Below are 17,140 nucleotides of genomic sequence, written 5' to 3'. Positions count from 1 at the left end.
GTAACGAGTTATGAGAGTATTGCATTATTTAAGGGGCTAGCTACCTTTATCTGAATCAGGAAGGCAGAGCAGACTCGATGGGAAGATGGGACACAGACCATAAATTATAGGAGCCCACTTCATTCTTGCCGTCTTATCTTCAGAGTTCTCGCATTCATGGTAATATTTTATCTGTTTCATTTTGTATTAGCTGGGATTGTAAATGACTATAAACTTAGCATTTTGTAGAATAGGTTCGCATCTAATTTGCAGTGAAGTAGGTTGGGACGGTCCAATAAATTGGCTATCTCAGCTTAAAATCCTCAACAAGGCTTGTTTTTTAACCAGCTCACCTCTCCATTAACCCAATACCCCACCTACGCCTGCTCCTATATCGTGATCGTGTGAAGAAGGGCAGGCCTTGTTTGACAAACTTGCTAGAATTCTTTGTGGATATAATGGGTGGGGAACAGGTTGATATGGTATATTTGGATTTGATTAAGGTGCCGTAAGATACAGATGAATGGAGTTGAGGAAGTATATTGGCATGGATTGAGGATTGGTTAACTGATAAAGGCAGAGAATCAGGATAAATGGGTGTTTTTCTGATTGGCAGACAGTGGTGAGTGGGGGGCCGCAGTGGTCGGTGCTGGGCCCGCAGCTGTTCACCATTTACACTGATGATGTGGAACAGGGGACAAGAGGGTCGTGTAGCTAAGTTTGCCATGATACTAAATTGAGTGGAAAAGCAAATTTTACAGAGGATGTGGAGAGGCTGCAGAAGGATATAGTTAAATTAGGTGAATGGGCAAAGGTCTGGCAGATGGAGTACAATGTTAGTAAATGCGAGGTCATCCACTTTGGTAGGAAAAATAGAACATTACTGTAAATGGTGAAAAACTGCAGAATGCAGTAGTGCAGAAGGATTTGGGAGTGCTTGTGCATGAATTGCAAAAAGTTGGGTTGCAGGTACAAGTTAATAAGGCAAATGGAATGTTGGCCTTCCTCACTAAATGAATTAAATTCAGGAGTAGGGAGGTCATGCTGCAACTCTACAAGGTCCTGGTGAGGCCGCACCTGGAGTACTGGGTGCATTTCTGGTCTTCATACTTGAGGAAGGATATACTGGCCTTGGAGGCAGTCCAGAAGAGGTTCACCAGGTTGATCCCGGAGTTGAGATGTTGACCTTCAAGGAGAGACTAAATTGCCTGGGATTATATTCAGTCAAATTCAGAAAAATATTAGGAACTCTTATAGAAACATAAAATTATGAAAGGGATAGATGAGATAGAGGCATGAACATTGTTTTCATTGGTAGGTGAGACCAGAACTGGGGGACACAGCCTCCAGATTCAGGGAGTAGATTTAAGATGGACATGAGGAAAATCTGTTTTTCCCAGAGAGTAGTGAAATTTGTGGAATTCTCTACCCAGGGAAGTAGTTGAGGCTACTTCATTAAAGTTTTACAGTTCGGTTAGATAGATCTTTACATAAAGGAATTAAGGGATATGGGGGGAAAGGCAGGAAGGTGGAGTTGAGTTAATGATCAGATCAGCCATGATATTATTGAATGGCAGAGCAGGCTCGATGGGCCAGATGGCCAACTCCTGCTCCTAGTTCTTATTGTGGCCTGCACAAAAGGAGAGGTATGATGAGAGACAGTCAACATTCAATTTTTTTTAGTATCATAGATTTTATTTTCCCTTGCTCATTATAAGGAACTGTATGTTATTTTGCTTATATCTGTGAAAGTGATCAGCTTGCTAGGATCGACTTCAGTATTTTCAAAATTTCAATTATTCTTTTGACTTCATTGATGATTTTTTTTCCCCTGATATTTAATGTTATTTTTCACAGTTATTGTCTGAGAAAATTGGCTTGGTATTGGCCACAGTGTCCCTTGTGGAGAAATTATTAAATCTATCAGGTTTTCTTTCATTAAAAGATGATAGTGTGTGTGTGTGTGTGTGTGTGTGTGTGTGTGTGAATATAGCATGTATTTGTTTAGTAAGAATGCTGTTCATTTGTTTCTAGGGACTGCATAGGCCAAGTTCACATTCAAAGGAGTAGCATTTTCAAAATCTCATGCAACACAAGTGCCCTTTTGCAAAAATGAATATGGTGGCAGCAGAAGACAGTTTTCCCCTCACTTTTTATGGACATGCAATGCATTTTAAAAGGTATGGTTATCAGTTTATGCCTTCTGAGCTGTGGCATACCATGCAAAGTTAACATTTGATTCCTGAATTGAATTGCTACTTGCAAGGAGCCATCCCTGGGGTTAGGACTGTTCCACCTTCTACTGATGACGTCTTGATACTTTGAGTGATGGTGGACCTGTCCTAAATCCTGATCAATGTATTATGATCTTGTATTCAAACAAAATTAATTATGTCTAATTATAACATAATTAAACTTTATGTGCTGTACGGTATGAGCCCTTCAGCCCCTGTTTTTGTGCCGATCTATATAAACCTTTGTAAGGGACCGTGGGAAAGTGCGAGCAATAAATAGCAATAATGGGTGGAAAGGTTTGTAGCCCGGCTGCATGCATGGAGCATTCATAGAGGGGTTTCTCTGCTGCATGGCATTCTGGGAAGTCAGGTCTGCCATTGCTTTTTTTTTAACATGGTCTTTATAAATTGTACTCCCAGCTGTTCAAAAATTGTCCGCTATTGTTATTTATTGCCTCTCTCTCTTTTTTGCTCGCTCTTTTTCTCTTTTCCCTTGCTCTTCGCTCTCTTTTTCTCACTCTTTCTCTCTCCCTCCCCCACCAACTTTCCCATGGCAAAGTTTATGCCTTCATTTTAATCTTTTCTTCCTGCACTCACGCAAAACCTTGGGTCATTTCAATCCCACAATGCAATGACCCATTTCACACTTGCCTGATTTCAACACTGGCGTCTGCAGACTCTGGGGATTGTACTAGGTCGAGGCTGTAACTCCCCGGCATGAGATGACATCATCTGACGCCGGCGTTGATCTGAATTTGCTTTCATACTAGGCACTTTGAAGGCCGATTGCCGTTTGATTCCTGGGATCCCTTGCAAGTGTGAAAGGGGCTGAATCGTCATTTGGGAAAGGGGGCTGCAGAAGCTGGAATCTGCAGCTGAAAACAAACTGCTGGAAGAAATCAACAGGTCAAGCAGTCCTGACACAAGGTCTTGACTCAAAATATTGAACTTGCCTTTGTCTCCACAGTCGCTGTTTGACCTCCTGAGCTCAAACACCAGTTTGTTTTTCCTATTGTCAGAGACAATTCCCCCCTTCCTCATCCAAAATCAGGTGGTTTCAGATTAAGTACGTCTACTCTCTCTCTTAATTGGCCTTGGCAACCATGCTTGAAAAAAAGGGAAAGGAAACTAGTACAGTGTACCCTTTTGTTCAGACGCTGTCCTGCTTTTCGCTTGTACCTTGAAGAAGGGTTCGGACCTGAAACGTCAATAATCTATCTTTACTGCGAGACTGATTGACTTCCTCCAGCATCTGTGATTTTTCCACTATCGTGTAGACATCAGGTAAATGCTTTGTGATGCAACCTGCACTAGTGGAGCAATTTATCTTCAAATGCACCATTTTTTAATAAGTAGTGCCCTTAAATGACTTAAATTGGTATTCTGTTTTATCATTAACCATAACCCCCCCCAGGCACAGTAATAAATAACATGGAAGATATCCCAAAATGCTTCACTGATAAAAACTGTGAGGATTGGAAAGAGTTTGTACATGTTAATTTTCAAAATATAGGACTCTAGCACTAAATGATGGACTTTTTTCTTGCAGTGGTAGCTTGGTTGTGATATCAGTGGAAAGGAAATTTGGTAGGTTGCAAGCATGTCAATCATTCTTGTGGCCCTGCCAAAGTTGAATTATATCCTCATGGTACATACAGTAGAAGTCTGAACATCCAGACTGCTTGGAGATTGGGCAGGTTCAGATTTTCTAGATTCTTGGACAGTACTTTTAAAATTCAAATTTCAGGAGGAAATTGCCATACCTTCTGATCGTTTTAACAAAAACCATTCATGCAACAAATTCTAGCGTTGACACAGTTTGATTGCTTGTCTGTTTCCATGCCATAAACTGTTATATGTTATATATGGTTTTAAAATGACAACTGGTGGTCGCTTGTAGCCTGAGTGACGTTAACGCGTACATGCACGTACAAAAAAGCCTGCAAAATTTAAAAAGTTTGAGAGTATTTAAAGTCTGGATTCTCAGATGATCTGGATTTCTGGCATCTCGATTTTTGGATTTCTACTGTAATAAGTTGTTTATATTTGAGACATAAAGACTTTTTTATGCAGGCCAGAAGGTGCTAACTTAATAATGTGTCCTGGAACTGTTTGATGCCATCATCAATGACTTTGTTGACAGGTACCATTGAAAGGAAATATTTTGAATTCTGTTGGTTTTTTGATGGACAAAAATTCTGGGTTTCCACTGCTTGTGGAAAGTTTTAGAAATAAATGAACGGGCAATATTGCCAGCACCTTGAATAAGGTAGGAGCTGGTGACTCCACTCCCCAGCAAAGGAAGGAGAATGGATGTGGCCCACGACTGGTGTCGTATTGCTGTTGTCACACATGTCTTCACATCATTTTCCATTTGATAGCACTTCTAGTGAGGTGCCCAGATACAGATTAGTCTTGTACCAGCCTTTTTGCCCTCCGTGGATCAAAACTCAGTCGTTCCTCAACGGAATCAAAAACAAAAATGTTTGTTTCTCATGACTGAGCCTATCAGGATCAAATCCTAAGTGTGAGAATTTTGACGATCGTCTGTCGGGTCGTACAATTTAATTTTAACATGGGAGAAGGTCCCTTAAATTATTATGTAATATAATCTTCACATTGACCTGAAAAGTAGAAGGCCTCTGATTATTTTCGGCAGTTTATAAGTAGCTGTGATGATTAGAATTCCCTTTTAACATTCGTGTAAAGAGACAGGCTAGTTGGCAACTATATTATCTTGACTCCCCTTGAGTAGCAGCATGGGAGAACTAGAAGAACAGCTGATGTTAAAAAGGTAAAGGTTCCGTTATGGTCATGTAATACTACATTTGGAATGTAACATACATGAAATTCTTTAATAATAAGCACTTTTGCACAGCTGCTGAAGATCAGAAAATTTCCTGAAATTTTCTGCTCCTGTGGCAGTGTAAAAATGTTGAGATGGAATTTATTATGTAAATTCCATGCCGTAATTTTTCCACTGGGACCCCTTCACATTTTTACGGAGCGGCTGCAGTGTAAAATGACCGCAGCCACTCCGTAAAAAAAAGGCTGAGTGAATACGACATTTTCCCCCTCTGACAAACTCTGCCACACAGGAAGGCTGTGTGAAAGTGCCTCTGTGTAAATGACTATATCGGGAAATACCTGAGGTAGGTATGCTCATTTTCTTTCCAGAATAATTCTGAAGTTTCTGTGTAAAAATGCCCTTTGTCTACCTTAAGGTAGACAGTCGCCACTTTGTCCAGCACCCCTCACAGAAATGAGGCCCCAGTGAGGTTGTTATCCGTATAACTGAGGCTTAAAACATAAAACCGAAAGATAATTACTATTTGATTTGTTTCCAAATAAAAGCTTGAAATGACTGTTTCATATTAACACAAGTAAACCAAGATTCTGTTTACTTTAAACGTCTCATTTAGCCCTTTTAAAGTAGATCCTGAATTACTTTAGTCCATATAATCTCCACAGATGAAGCTAAAACCTCAATCAAACTAGAAAAACAAATTATTCTAAATACATTGCATCAAGTTAATTACAGTGAAAAGGCTTGATTAGTTCTGTGGTTAACCTGATTATCTCTCTATCATTAAAATGGGCTTGAATTTTGCAACTTTTAACTGGTGAAATTTTACAAATCCAATATTTCAATAGCTCATTAAAATATATTATTTTGGGGAAAACATTGCATAATTGGAGAAAGAGTATTATATATTGAAATACTATAGTTTTTATATTATTTAAAAAGCGCCATATGTAAACTGTCATGGAAATCCTGCTTTTTGACATGACAGTATAATCAAAAATAGTTTCCATAATGGAATATCTCTCGGTTTGAAAAACTGCTGTCAAAAACCTTCTGCGAACAATTGCCAGGGGCAATAATGTTTAGATTGTGCCACCTACTGTCCTATCACAGAAATAAATTGATTGTCCAAAGCTTGACTTTCTTTGGCCTACTGTAGCTGATCCAACTTTTTCTTTCATGCACCATTTATTTATAGCAAAGGTATAACAGAAAATTTAGGCAGGCTACCAATTTGGAATATTACAGCAATTGTTTGGGAGATTTTATTGATCCATTCTTTTTCTATGGCTATGTTTTTCCTCTCATTTCCCCCATTTCTAACTTATTTTGTCTTTCATGAAGTTATTTTGGTGAAGTAATAACAGTCATTCAATTCTCGTGTGTGTGTTCAAGTGCTGGAATTACAAGTTTCTTCACTTGAGATGCTGGCGAGCATACAGTGTCCTCAAGGGGTTGCAGTCTTTTTATTTGTTTGCTGAGGATAAGTCTACAACTGGTGAGTTCACTTAACGAGGAAAGAGTTACTGGTAAATAGGACGTGACAGTACAGGCTCTTCAGCCCACGATGTTGTGCCGATCTATGTAAACTTACTGCACAACAAGCTCCTCTTTCCCTATCTCACACCCCTAACCCTCTCCTGTATTTAAATATTTGGCTTTGCTCTGCATGTTTTTTTTAGCACTTTGCCTGCCAGCCGGTGTATGACTGTCATTTCAGTTTTTTTTTTCCTGCCTATTTGCTTTCCACTTAACTGCTTTTTTAATTAAAACTGAATTAATATCGAGCCCAGTAGCTGGTTCACAATTTAAATGTAGATTTTCCCTGTCAGTTTCCCGCACAGCTGCACTGACTCTCACCACCCACTTAATGTTGGCAGATGTGATTTTGGCTTGCCCCCAGTGCTAAATACAGTGTCATTTTGGATATCAAGGCTCAATTTGACTGTAAAGTGAAGCAAACTTGAAGGATGTTCTTCAGGGAGTTCGGTACACTTCAACTTATTTTAAGGTTGGATTCTGACCAGCATTCAGGTCGCTTTCACCCTGGCACTGAATTTATTGTGATGGATCTTCTGGTCTGCCCAGTAAGTTAGACTTATTCATGCATTCTTTGGCTTAGAATTAGTTTTACCATGCAAGTTCCTGGAAATGCAAACTGATGATATCACAGCAGGACATTTGGGGCTTTGGGTTGGATGGGATTAATAAGTCAGTTGAAGAAGGGTGAGCTAGAGTACATGAACTTGAATGTAAAATAGAGGAATTGAGATGGAAAAAAAGACTGGAAAAAAAGATAAGGGTTTAAAAAAAGTATATATATTTTCTTTAAATTTCAATATTCCAACAATTTATGCCTGATGTATGATATTACGTTTTCTGGGACAGAGAATGCTAGGCAATCTCCAACCACAAACATATCATTAAAGGGACACTTTGGTAACCAAAAATAAACTTTTTTTACAAAAGGAAAGCCTCTTTGCCTCTTAGTGTCATCCATAGATTTCGATCACTCGACATTGTTGCATTCATTTTCTATTTAGCATCACTGTGGCACCTTTTTGTTATTTCCCCCCTCCCTTGTTGTTTGAGGGGCTCCCCCTCAGTTTCAGTCCTTCAATGCCCAATAAAGGAAGGACATGACTTGCATTGGCCGCACCAAGCCTTAGTGCATCCCTCAGCCTGAAATGTGCCAGTCGGCAGCATTCCCTCACCAACATCCGTGCTGAAATTAAGACAGGTCAAGTGCATCTTCCACCATATTGATGTGTCCCTGGGAACAGCCCATAAATCCTTGGCACACTGCTGCTGGGGAGGGGATGAATTGTGACAAGGGCCCTTGCAACCTTCTCGACATCCTTAGTGAATCTGCACTCTGCAAAGTAATGGGTGACTGTCTCCACTCCACTGTATTAATCGGAGTCAATGAGGGTGATTATCCTATTGTACAGAAGTATCTGACCAGGAGTGATCCTCTCACCACCAGCAAGGCCAAGTCCTGGTGCTTGTTCATGAGTACTGCTGATGAGGTATTCCGCCGGCTCAGTCCCTGATTGGTTTGCTCAGGGAACCACCCCCACCCCATCGTTTCCATGGAGTCCTCATGTCATCAGGATGTTCCATGCTGCCTGATGGACTTGTGGTCAAAGGTTTTTGTCTGGAAAAGTTCAGCTGACTGGAACATTGCATGGCACCTGGGATAGGTAAAGCCTCAGAACATAGCAGCAATTGGTTCCCTTGTACTTTGGTTCCATGCACAACCCGATGCAGAAACACATGATGGTGGTCATCAGGATGAGGGCCATATTGGATAAACTCTTGCCCCTACTGTCTTGCGACTTGTACAGGGTGATCTTTTGAATTCTTTCCATCTTGGATTCCAGCATGAACCAGAAGACTGCTCAGATTACTGCCAGGGTGGAGGTACAGGGGATGGGCCTCACCTGCATCACGAACGGCACTATCAGAAGTACCTCTCACCTGATGACCAGGTTATTCCCTATTATTGAGAGGGAGCGTCGTGTGCACAGACCCAATTTTGGAGGACCTTTGTGATTATGCTCTAATCAATTTGCTTTGGATACCTGGGCCCCTGCAAACCAGATCGTTAAAGGGACATTTTTGTAATTAATTATAATCTAATTTCTTTTTCAAGTTTAATGGAGAAGTGGTGTGTAAATACAAGGACTGTGAAACTCCCATCAAATTTTTATCAGTTTAGTCGAGGAGATGGGAATATGACCAGTAGGTGGATATAAATGGGATAAAGACCAGTTGAGTGAGTGTGTAAGGACTTGGCAGATGCAATACATTGTGGAAAAATGAAGGTGTAGAAACCAAAAAAGGCAGAGTAGCTTGTTGTCCACATGCCAATATTTTTCAGAATACTGAAATATAGATTGCAGTATTTCAGTAGAAATAGAAGTGATGTTCATTAAATTAAAACAAAGTTGATCATTCTTAATCTTGTTTGAACTGATTATGTTTGTATTTAAAAAATTTCCATTGCTAAGGGAAGATCTGGACCGATTGTCTTTTCGTGCATGTCAATTATTTGTGGGCATAGTTTTAATTTTTTTAGCCAAACAAAATGTAGTCAGCAAGAGGCCGTGATTATGTATTTTCAATGTTGTACTCAGAAGAGTGACCCGCTGATATTTATGGGAAAAGGCCAAAGTTCATTGAATGCTTTCAATTGAAATTTTGTATTTGAAGAAATGCACTTTAGGTCAGTTTCACAATTTGGAATTAAAACAAAAATGCCCACGTTGCTTAGAGTACAAGCTTTGTGTGCTGGAAGGGGTGTGTGGTGTGATGAAAAGATGAAAGTGTATAAATTAAATCAGTCGTAGAATGGAAAATTCCACTGGCCAGCCAGCCGTGGGTGAACTGTTTTCTAATTTAAAAAGGAGCAACCTCGTGAGAAAATGTGTGCAATTTTAATCTTAGTCTTTTATTAGTGCCATTTTGTATCTGATTCTTTGCGATCTGTTTTGGCTGTCAACTATGGTATTTTGTGCCAGAGGTGCACCAAAGAAAAGGTACAAGGACTGACTAAAGAAATCTCTTGGTGCCTGCCACATTGACCACTGCCAGTGGGCTGATATCGCCTCAAACCGTGCATCTTGGCGCCTCACAGTTTGACGGGCAGCAACCTCCTTTGAAGAAGACCGCAGAGCCCACCTCACTGACAAAAGGCAAAGGAGGAAAAACCCAACACCCAACCCCAACCAACCAATTTTCCCCTGCAACCGTGTCTGCCTGTCCCGCATCGGACTTGTCAGCCACAAACGAGCCTGCAGCTGACGTGGACATTTACCCCCTCCATAAATCTTCGTCCGCGAAGCCAAGCCAAAGAAGAAAATATGCTGTATATACCCCAGAATTTCCACCTAAAATGTTGGTATTGAGTGATATCCTTTGTAGAAGATCTGACACTTACCACTGACCAGTGGATGCTGTTTTAAAAACAAATCACAATATTTTAGTTACAAATTACCATGTAAAGGTTTCAATTTTATTTGGATATTTTAAAATAAACCACCGTTGGCTCCTGTAACAGGCCATTTGAAGCCTATACAGAGCCAATGGCAGTAGGACTGGGCGGATAGACCCTGCGGAGGAGCGCTGAGATGGAAAGATGGCAGTAGAGATGAGACATCACTGTCAAGTACTGACCCAGCATAAAGGACGATCCTGATTTTAAAATGAAATTTTTAAGTTTTGAGGATTGTCTATACAACAGCACATACAATATTTGTTGTTTAAAGTTTGAGGTAACTGATCAAACGGAAAATAATTTTTAAAAAGTCATAAAATTAAAAATCACTGGCTGCTGATCATGGTGGTTCAATGGTTAACTGTTGGTTCAGTGGAAGTCATGATGTAGATGCATTCAAGCTTAAACCGATTGACTTCTTCATTGTTGGTTCACTGGATTGCTTGTTGTCCAAACTGTCAAAATTTGGATGTAACCCAGGAGCTGCAGAAGAATGTAAGCTTTTATGTATTGAAAAATATTTAGCCACACCACTGGGCAGGAATAAGTAAAACTCTTGTGTCTGTGAACTTACTTCAACTCTTTAAGCAAAGAGGTAATTCTATTTATAAAATAAGAAGAAGGGTGGGGGGGGGGGGCGGCAGGGGAGAAAGTGGACATAGGAATCTATTCCCCTGATATGTGAACTTAACTCCACCTCTCTCCCCTCGCATTCCGCTGCCCAAGTCTGATTGCTAACGTTACAGCAAAAGTTAGTTCACGGAATCAAAGCAAGCATGAGCATATGCTTGTGTACAAATTCTTCCAAAATTGATTTTAAGGGGATCTTGGCTGAGCAAACATGAAATAAACAAAATATCTCTGCAGATACACTGAATTCCTGGCATTCTTTGAGTTATTTGAAAGGTCGTTATAACTTGCTGCAGCCTAGGGTATTCTGGAGTTATAGAACTGGGGCACTAGTTCAAAGCATTGCTTTGAATTTTGGTATGCAAATTAAAAAAAAAATTTGAACAAAAGATTTAGACAAAAAGTTACTCATGATTGTTGTTAAACATCGATTGTCACCTGATTTTTTTCTTGTGTGTGTGTGTGTGGTTGCTTCCATTGAATCAAAGATTTATCAGTTATCTCCAGAGATACTGATAAATCTCAGTTGGTTTACAATAGTTTCTTTTAATTGAAGTATGTTTAAAAAGTACCTTTTTCCTCCACATGCATATATATGTGTTTGATCTTCTTTGCTAAATGTGTGCTTTTTATTCTTAATGTTTTTTTTCAGCAAATATATTGCTTCATCTTGTTCACAGACTGATTGATTTAGAGAATGTTGCAAGTGGCGGGTTGTGAAAAGTAGACTGTCCCTGCTTGTTTAAACATGTTAATTAAACAGTTTTCTTGGTTCAGAATAAATGTACTGGTAGAAAATTGTTTACCTCTGATGGCTGTCTAACTTCCCACTAGCAGTGTTACTTACCATGTTTATTTAAAAAAAGATAATATTTTATTCAGGGATTGTTTGATTTAAAATAAAACTTCAGTTTAGAAAAGAGACTAAGGATAAAGTTTAAAGTGTTGGGGTAAGGGGATGTGTGGACCAAGTATTTTGTACAAAGAATGCTTGGTGCCTGGAGCGGGTTGCCAAGGGTGATAGCGAATATGTTGGTCGTATTTAAGAGGCAGGGAGTGGGGTGGATATGAACTCTGTGCAGACAGAAGAGATTTAGTTTAATTTGGCATTGTGTTCGGCGTAGGCATCATGGGCTGAAGGGCCTGTTCTGTGCTATATTGTTCTATAATGGCAGCTGGTATCCAGCCATAATGGCACAGGGTTACCTTTTTCACGTGTCCTTGCAGGAGTTGGCATTGATTGAATTCATGCTTTCTTGCTTCAGCATTGAAACCGGCCCTTCCATGCTGCCCAAATGCATCCAATTAACCTGCATCCCCCACCCCCAATATATTTTGAAGTGCAGGAGAAAACCAGAGCACCTGGAAAAAAATCCATAAAGACTTGGGAAGAATGTAGAAACTTCTAACAGTGCCAGATTTGAACCAGGGTTGTTGGCCCTGTAATAGTGTTTGCAGTAACCATGCCTCCCTGAATCAGGAATTTCTGCATTCAAATTCTACTCCATAGATGATCCCACTGTTGAAGTTATGCAAAGCTCGGTCCAAACTGCCCTATTTTGAAAGATAGCAGGAGAGTTATCACCTTTCAACTGATGATCAACATTTATCCTTAACCGCATGGTTCATACAGTTTATTAGATGATTATTGTTCCATGTTTGTTGGATTTTGGTGTGCACAAATTGGCAGCTGTGCGTTCTATATTCATTTGTGATTGGATTCCAGAAATACTTTGAAAGCAGTGGAGTATTTTGGGATATTTGATAGCCTTTTCTTGCACAAATAATGTACAGATGGAGTCCACTTGAAAGTTCGCTCATTTAGCACGAGGTCATTTTGATTAAAAAAAAATTTTGGACTTCCAGCACTGAAAGAACCTTCTGGTCTACAAATCCCCCAATTAACCTACAGCCTCGTATGTTTTGAAGGGTGGGAGAAACCCACGCATGGGAAGAATATACAAACTCCTTGCAGACACTGCTGGATTTTAACCCAGGTCCATGACAATGTAATAACATTGCACTAACTGCTTTGCTAACCGTGCCGTCTGGTCTACAGATATTGAGAACTAGTACAGCACACAAAAGTGCAGGATTTCAGATGCTGCATGACCTGCTGAGTTCTTCCAGCACATTTTTTTTGTAACTATACTCATTTTTTCACCATTAATAGCCCATCATCTTTATGTAATCACTCTCTTGAATAATTTATAGCAGTAATTAATTGTATTCTTCCTTTATTCTGCCTAAACATTTCTCATCCTTGGAATTGGTTTATTAATCTCCTTTTAGTGGTATTGGTTGTTGGTGACTTCTTCCTGTGCTTCATTGCTTTATATTTAATATAAAACAGGGTGCTGCAGCATATGAATAGGGCCTTCAGCCTATTGTGCCAATCTAACTAACCCCATCTGTCAGCAAATGGTCTGTATCCCTCCATTCCCTGCCAGGGCATGTCTGTGTTTAAATACCTCTTGAACATTTGTGTCTACATCTATCATCTCACTTGGCACCATATTCCAGGCGTGGTATTAAAGTGAATATTAAAATAATTTAGAAGTATTAATGTGAATTAAAACACAAAGTGGAAGTCTGATGTTAGGCAACGGCAAATCTCTGTGTGTATGTAGGGGAAAAAAACTTGCTTTGCAATCTTCTTTAAACTTTCCTTCTAACCTTTAATCTTTGCCCTCCGGTATTTGACATTTCCAACCGGGAGAAAAAAAAGACTCTGATCATCGATCCTATATTCGTCTCTTAATTTTCAAGTCTCCTCTCAGCTTCTGATGCTCCAATTCCTGTGACATTTTTCAATTCACTTGGTTCTTGTCATGTGGCTCTCAGGACTGGATGCAATGCTCCAAATTTGGCTGCCTTGAAGCTTATATAGTTGTAACATGACTTCCTGACTTTCATGTTCAGTGCCCAAACTAATGTAGAAAAAGCAGGTTTTTGATCTTTCCTTCTTCAGGCAGTGCAGTAGAATCTTTTTGTATTTACCCAATTTATTGAAGAGAAAGTACCATATTATAGCACTCCCTTGAAAGGCCTTAAGACCCTTTTTATTCTTGATATGCATCTGTGGCACTAAATGGAAAACTTAAAACTAAATGGTCATTTATATTAAAATTACATTTTAAAATCTACTTTAAATTTAGATTCACGCAAAGTTCTGAAAGATGAGAATGGACTTTTGGGATAAATTACAAGTGTGGATTTTAATGATTATACTTTATTGAATTAATTGCCGTAACTGCTTGAAATCACAGCAAAAGTAATAAGATTTTTCAGTTGTTTTTTTGAATGCTCGGAAAATACCTTGTACACAAGAGAAGGATCTCATGGCAATCACAAATGCTTGTTTTCATATTATTTCTATCAATTCAGTTAGAGGGAGATATCTTGGCATCAGTGAAAGCTTTGTTCATGGAAAGCTGAACAAGATGCTTCTAAATTACTTTCAGTTATGTGTAAGTGATACAAATATTGGCTGTTCCATTATTCTTAATCCGATAAAGTGAATTAAGTAGCATATTTATAATGTGTAAGGTGTAAGTGAATCCCATGTCTTATTGGTGTTCACTAAATTTTGTCAAAAAATATTGTTGAAAATAGTTTAATTAATACATGAAGCTGCATCCTAGGCCACAGTGTGCTGATGCATTATCTTAATTGTAGTAGGGGCACTGGTAGTTCACAGCTTTTCTTTTCTGCATGCATGAACAATTTTGAATCTAGCATTCCTTTCAGGACATAAAGTCACTGTTGAATTTGTACATCCCCTATTGTCTGTGAAGTAGTACAGGGAAGGCGATCTGCATTTTTCTTGTCTGGAATAATCACAAAACTTAATTAAATGAGTTTTTTGAAAATTCCATGCTTTGATTTTAAATATGAAGCATATGAAAAGATGTGTCTGAGGTTGGAAATCAAAACACAGGAAAATCGCCATTGTCCGGATTGTGATTTATGGTGTGAAAAATAAAAAATTTAAAAAAAAAAAAGAATACACCATTTAAAAGACAAGAGTTCAAAATGTAGATTTGAAAAAGATCAGTAATGTAGTCTTAATTATGTAAAGTTCACTTTAATCAAGCAATTCAAGTAACCTAGAAAATTTAAATTCGAACCTCGGTCGTTGGCGCTGTAACAGGGTAGCGCTAGCCTCTACGGCTACACCATTCATGCCGCCATCATAATTAACCTACCCACCCCCTCCCAAGTTATAACACTGTCCCTATCAGAGAAAAGTGTTTATTTTTACAGTACAAATGCCATTTCAATCTACTGCAATTTACTGCTTCCATTAAATTTACTGCAGCTTGCAGGAGCCATCAATTGCTAGGAGTTGAAGCTGAGGGTTTACAAGATTTAAAAGAATTTACTGCAAGTTTTGAAGCTCCCAAGCAGCAGGGTATTCCTTGTTGCTGAGTGCTTTTGAGCGACCTTTTTTCAAAGTATCACAGTGAAATGCAAAAATAATTATATTCATTACCTTTTTTAAAATAAGATTGAGCTATTTGATGTCTAAATGTAGTCTTTTGAGTAATTGGACCAATGGCCAGCACTGAATTTGCATTTCTTCGTGCTGACATATAATTATAATTAAATAAAGCTTTCTCTATAAATGCACAAGGACATAGAAACATGTGAAGAGTTTGTTCCAAGTCTTAATTGTTTTATTTTGTGTGGGAAGAGGAAAATTTTGCTTCAATGACTAGAATGTTTCTGAAGAACATGTTCAATGATTAGCAACTCAGTAGCGAATCCAATTTGCATATTATTACTTTTGACATGGATCCCCTTGCTTTGCAAAAATTTTAGGTGTTGATAAGAATAGGAAATGATTGAAAGTGCAAAGCAGGGAAAATAAATAAGAAGACTGATGGCTTCTGGGTGTATGATGGAAGTGTTCTGCAGCAACTGCAGGCTGTTCCCAAGAGGACACCAGAACATGCCAGAGAACGAGAATGAAAAGGCACAAAGTAAGGATTATGTCAACTGGATATTTGGTAACTAGCAATAATATTGTCTTTAATTAGCCAAACAGGTGCCCATTTTTCTTTAAGGATATGATTCTTTGTGGTTGTCTACCTCAGGTCAATGGTTGCAGAGTCTTTTAAAAGACGTAGTGCTCGATTAGCAAGAGCTTTAATGGTGATTGCAGAGAGATGAAAATGCAGTGAGTTGCAATCTAATCAGCTCTGATCTTGCGAAATGGTAAGAGCAGGCTCCAGGGACCAAGTAGCCAACTCCCAATTTGTATGTCATTCCTGCTCCAGTGTTTGCTGTTCAAGGATTATGTGACCCAGTGAACTCATTGAAGACTTTAAAGTAGTTAGTGCTGGAGAGTATTGCTCATGGAGCTCATGGAGAGTATTAAAAAGGCCTTGTGCTTACAATAGGCTGAGTCAAATTATATTTTAAATTGCAAAAAAAATTCTGAAGTTCCTCGATGGGAATTTGTGGAATACAATAATGGGTATTGTACTCCAGAGGAACTTGATGACAACTTGTGACTTCTCAGGATAAATTCTGCATGCTGTCAATCTGTAGTAAAATATTTGCAGTTATTTGAGTGAATACTGTTTAAAATGCAATTTTATTTGGCATTCTGTTTGCAAAATTATCACCATCTCAATAGCAATCAAGTTAAACACTGGATTTGTTTTTGCACCTTGATCATCAGATCAAGGATGTGAATATTGTATTATGGCCAGCAAAAGCATATTGGGATGTGGAGCTTCTAAAGATTATGTTATATCAGGAGACATTGATATCTGGACAGAGATCGGGAGCATATTTTGGAACATTTTTGAACTCCTCCATGGGTATCTTATCATCATTAGGATTTACAAATAAATTGTAATAGTGAAGTTCTATACATGGAATTTGTATCAGTATCTTATTAGTATGTTATACTTATGAGCTTTACTCTCAATGATTTTCCATGTACTGTTTCATGAGGAGAAAGGCTAAACCACTCCAGCAACATTTGTAAATATTCGAGTATATGGCAGCATTTCATTTTCATTATTTCCATCTTTTCCCTTTGATCAAAGCTGAAATTGGACAAATTTTCTTCAGTTAAAATCCTGACAGGTATATGATTAAAGGAGTATCATATGTATACAGCAGATACTATGTTAGTGACATTGACAGGAAGTGTGTTCTGCCTGTAACTTCCTTCTGGTTGTAGAGGAAAAAAGGTGAGGATCGTTAAATTCCTTGGCGTTAAACAGGAAATTCTGCAGACGCTGTGATAATAGTGCAATAAACAAAAGTGTTCGTGGACGCAGCATGTCATGTGACATCTACAGGAAGTAAAGGGTAACCAATGTTTCGGGAAACACTTATCCTTTACTTTTTAATAGATGCTGTGTGTCCTGTTGAGTTCACCAACACTTTTGTAGATTGCATTATTAAGTTCCTGTGGTCTGTATTTCCAAAATATAAGCGATAATAGATGCTTGGTCTATATATATGCAGGGC

General features: G+C 38.8%; 1 protein-coding gene across 5 annotated transcripts in view; it reads left to right on the top strand.

Moving 5' to 3' along the window:
• The window catches only part of frs2a (fibroblast growth factor receptor substrate 2a), an 83,363-nt gene that overhangs the window by 10,831 nt on the left and 55,392 nt on the right, over nucleotides 1–17,140 (top strand). For 2 of the 5 annotated variants that reach the window (XM_069904096.1, XM_069904094.1), the window contains one exon: nucleotides 2,014–2,159. The exons of 2 other annotated variants lie outside the window; for them this stretch is intronic. The gene's annotated coding sequence lies outside the window, so the exon portion shown is untranslated. Of the gene's footprint in view, nucleotides 1–2,013; nucleotides 2,160–15,472; nucleotides 15,634–17,140 lie in introns of all 5 variants that reach the window. One more of the 5 variants, XM_069904095.1, reaches the window with a different exon arrangement.

The sequence above is a fragment of the Narcine bancroftii genome, chromosome 11 (genome assembly GCF_036971445.1).
Source record: "Narcine bancroftii isolate sNarBan1 chromosome 11, sNarBan1.hap1, whole genome shotgun sequence".
NCBI lineage: Eukaryota > Metazoa > Chordata > Chondrichthyes > Torpediniformes > Narcinidae > Narcine > Narcine bancroftii.
This window is presented reverse-complemented; position numbering and strand designations above follow the sequence as displayed.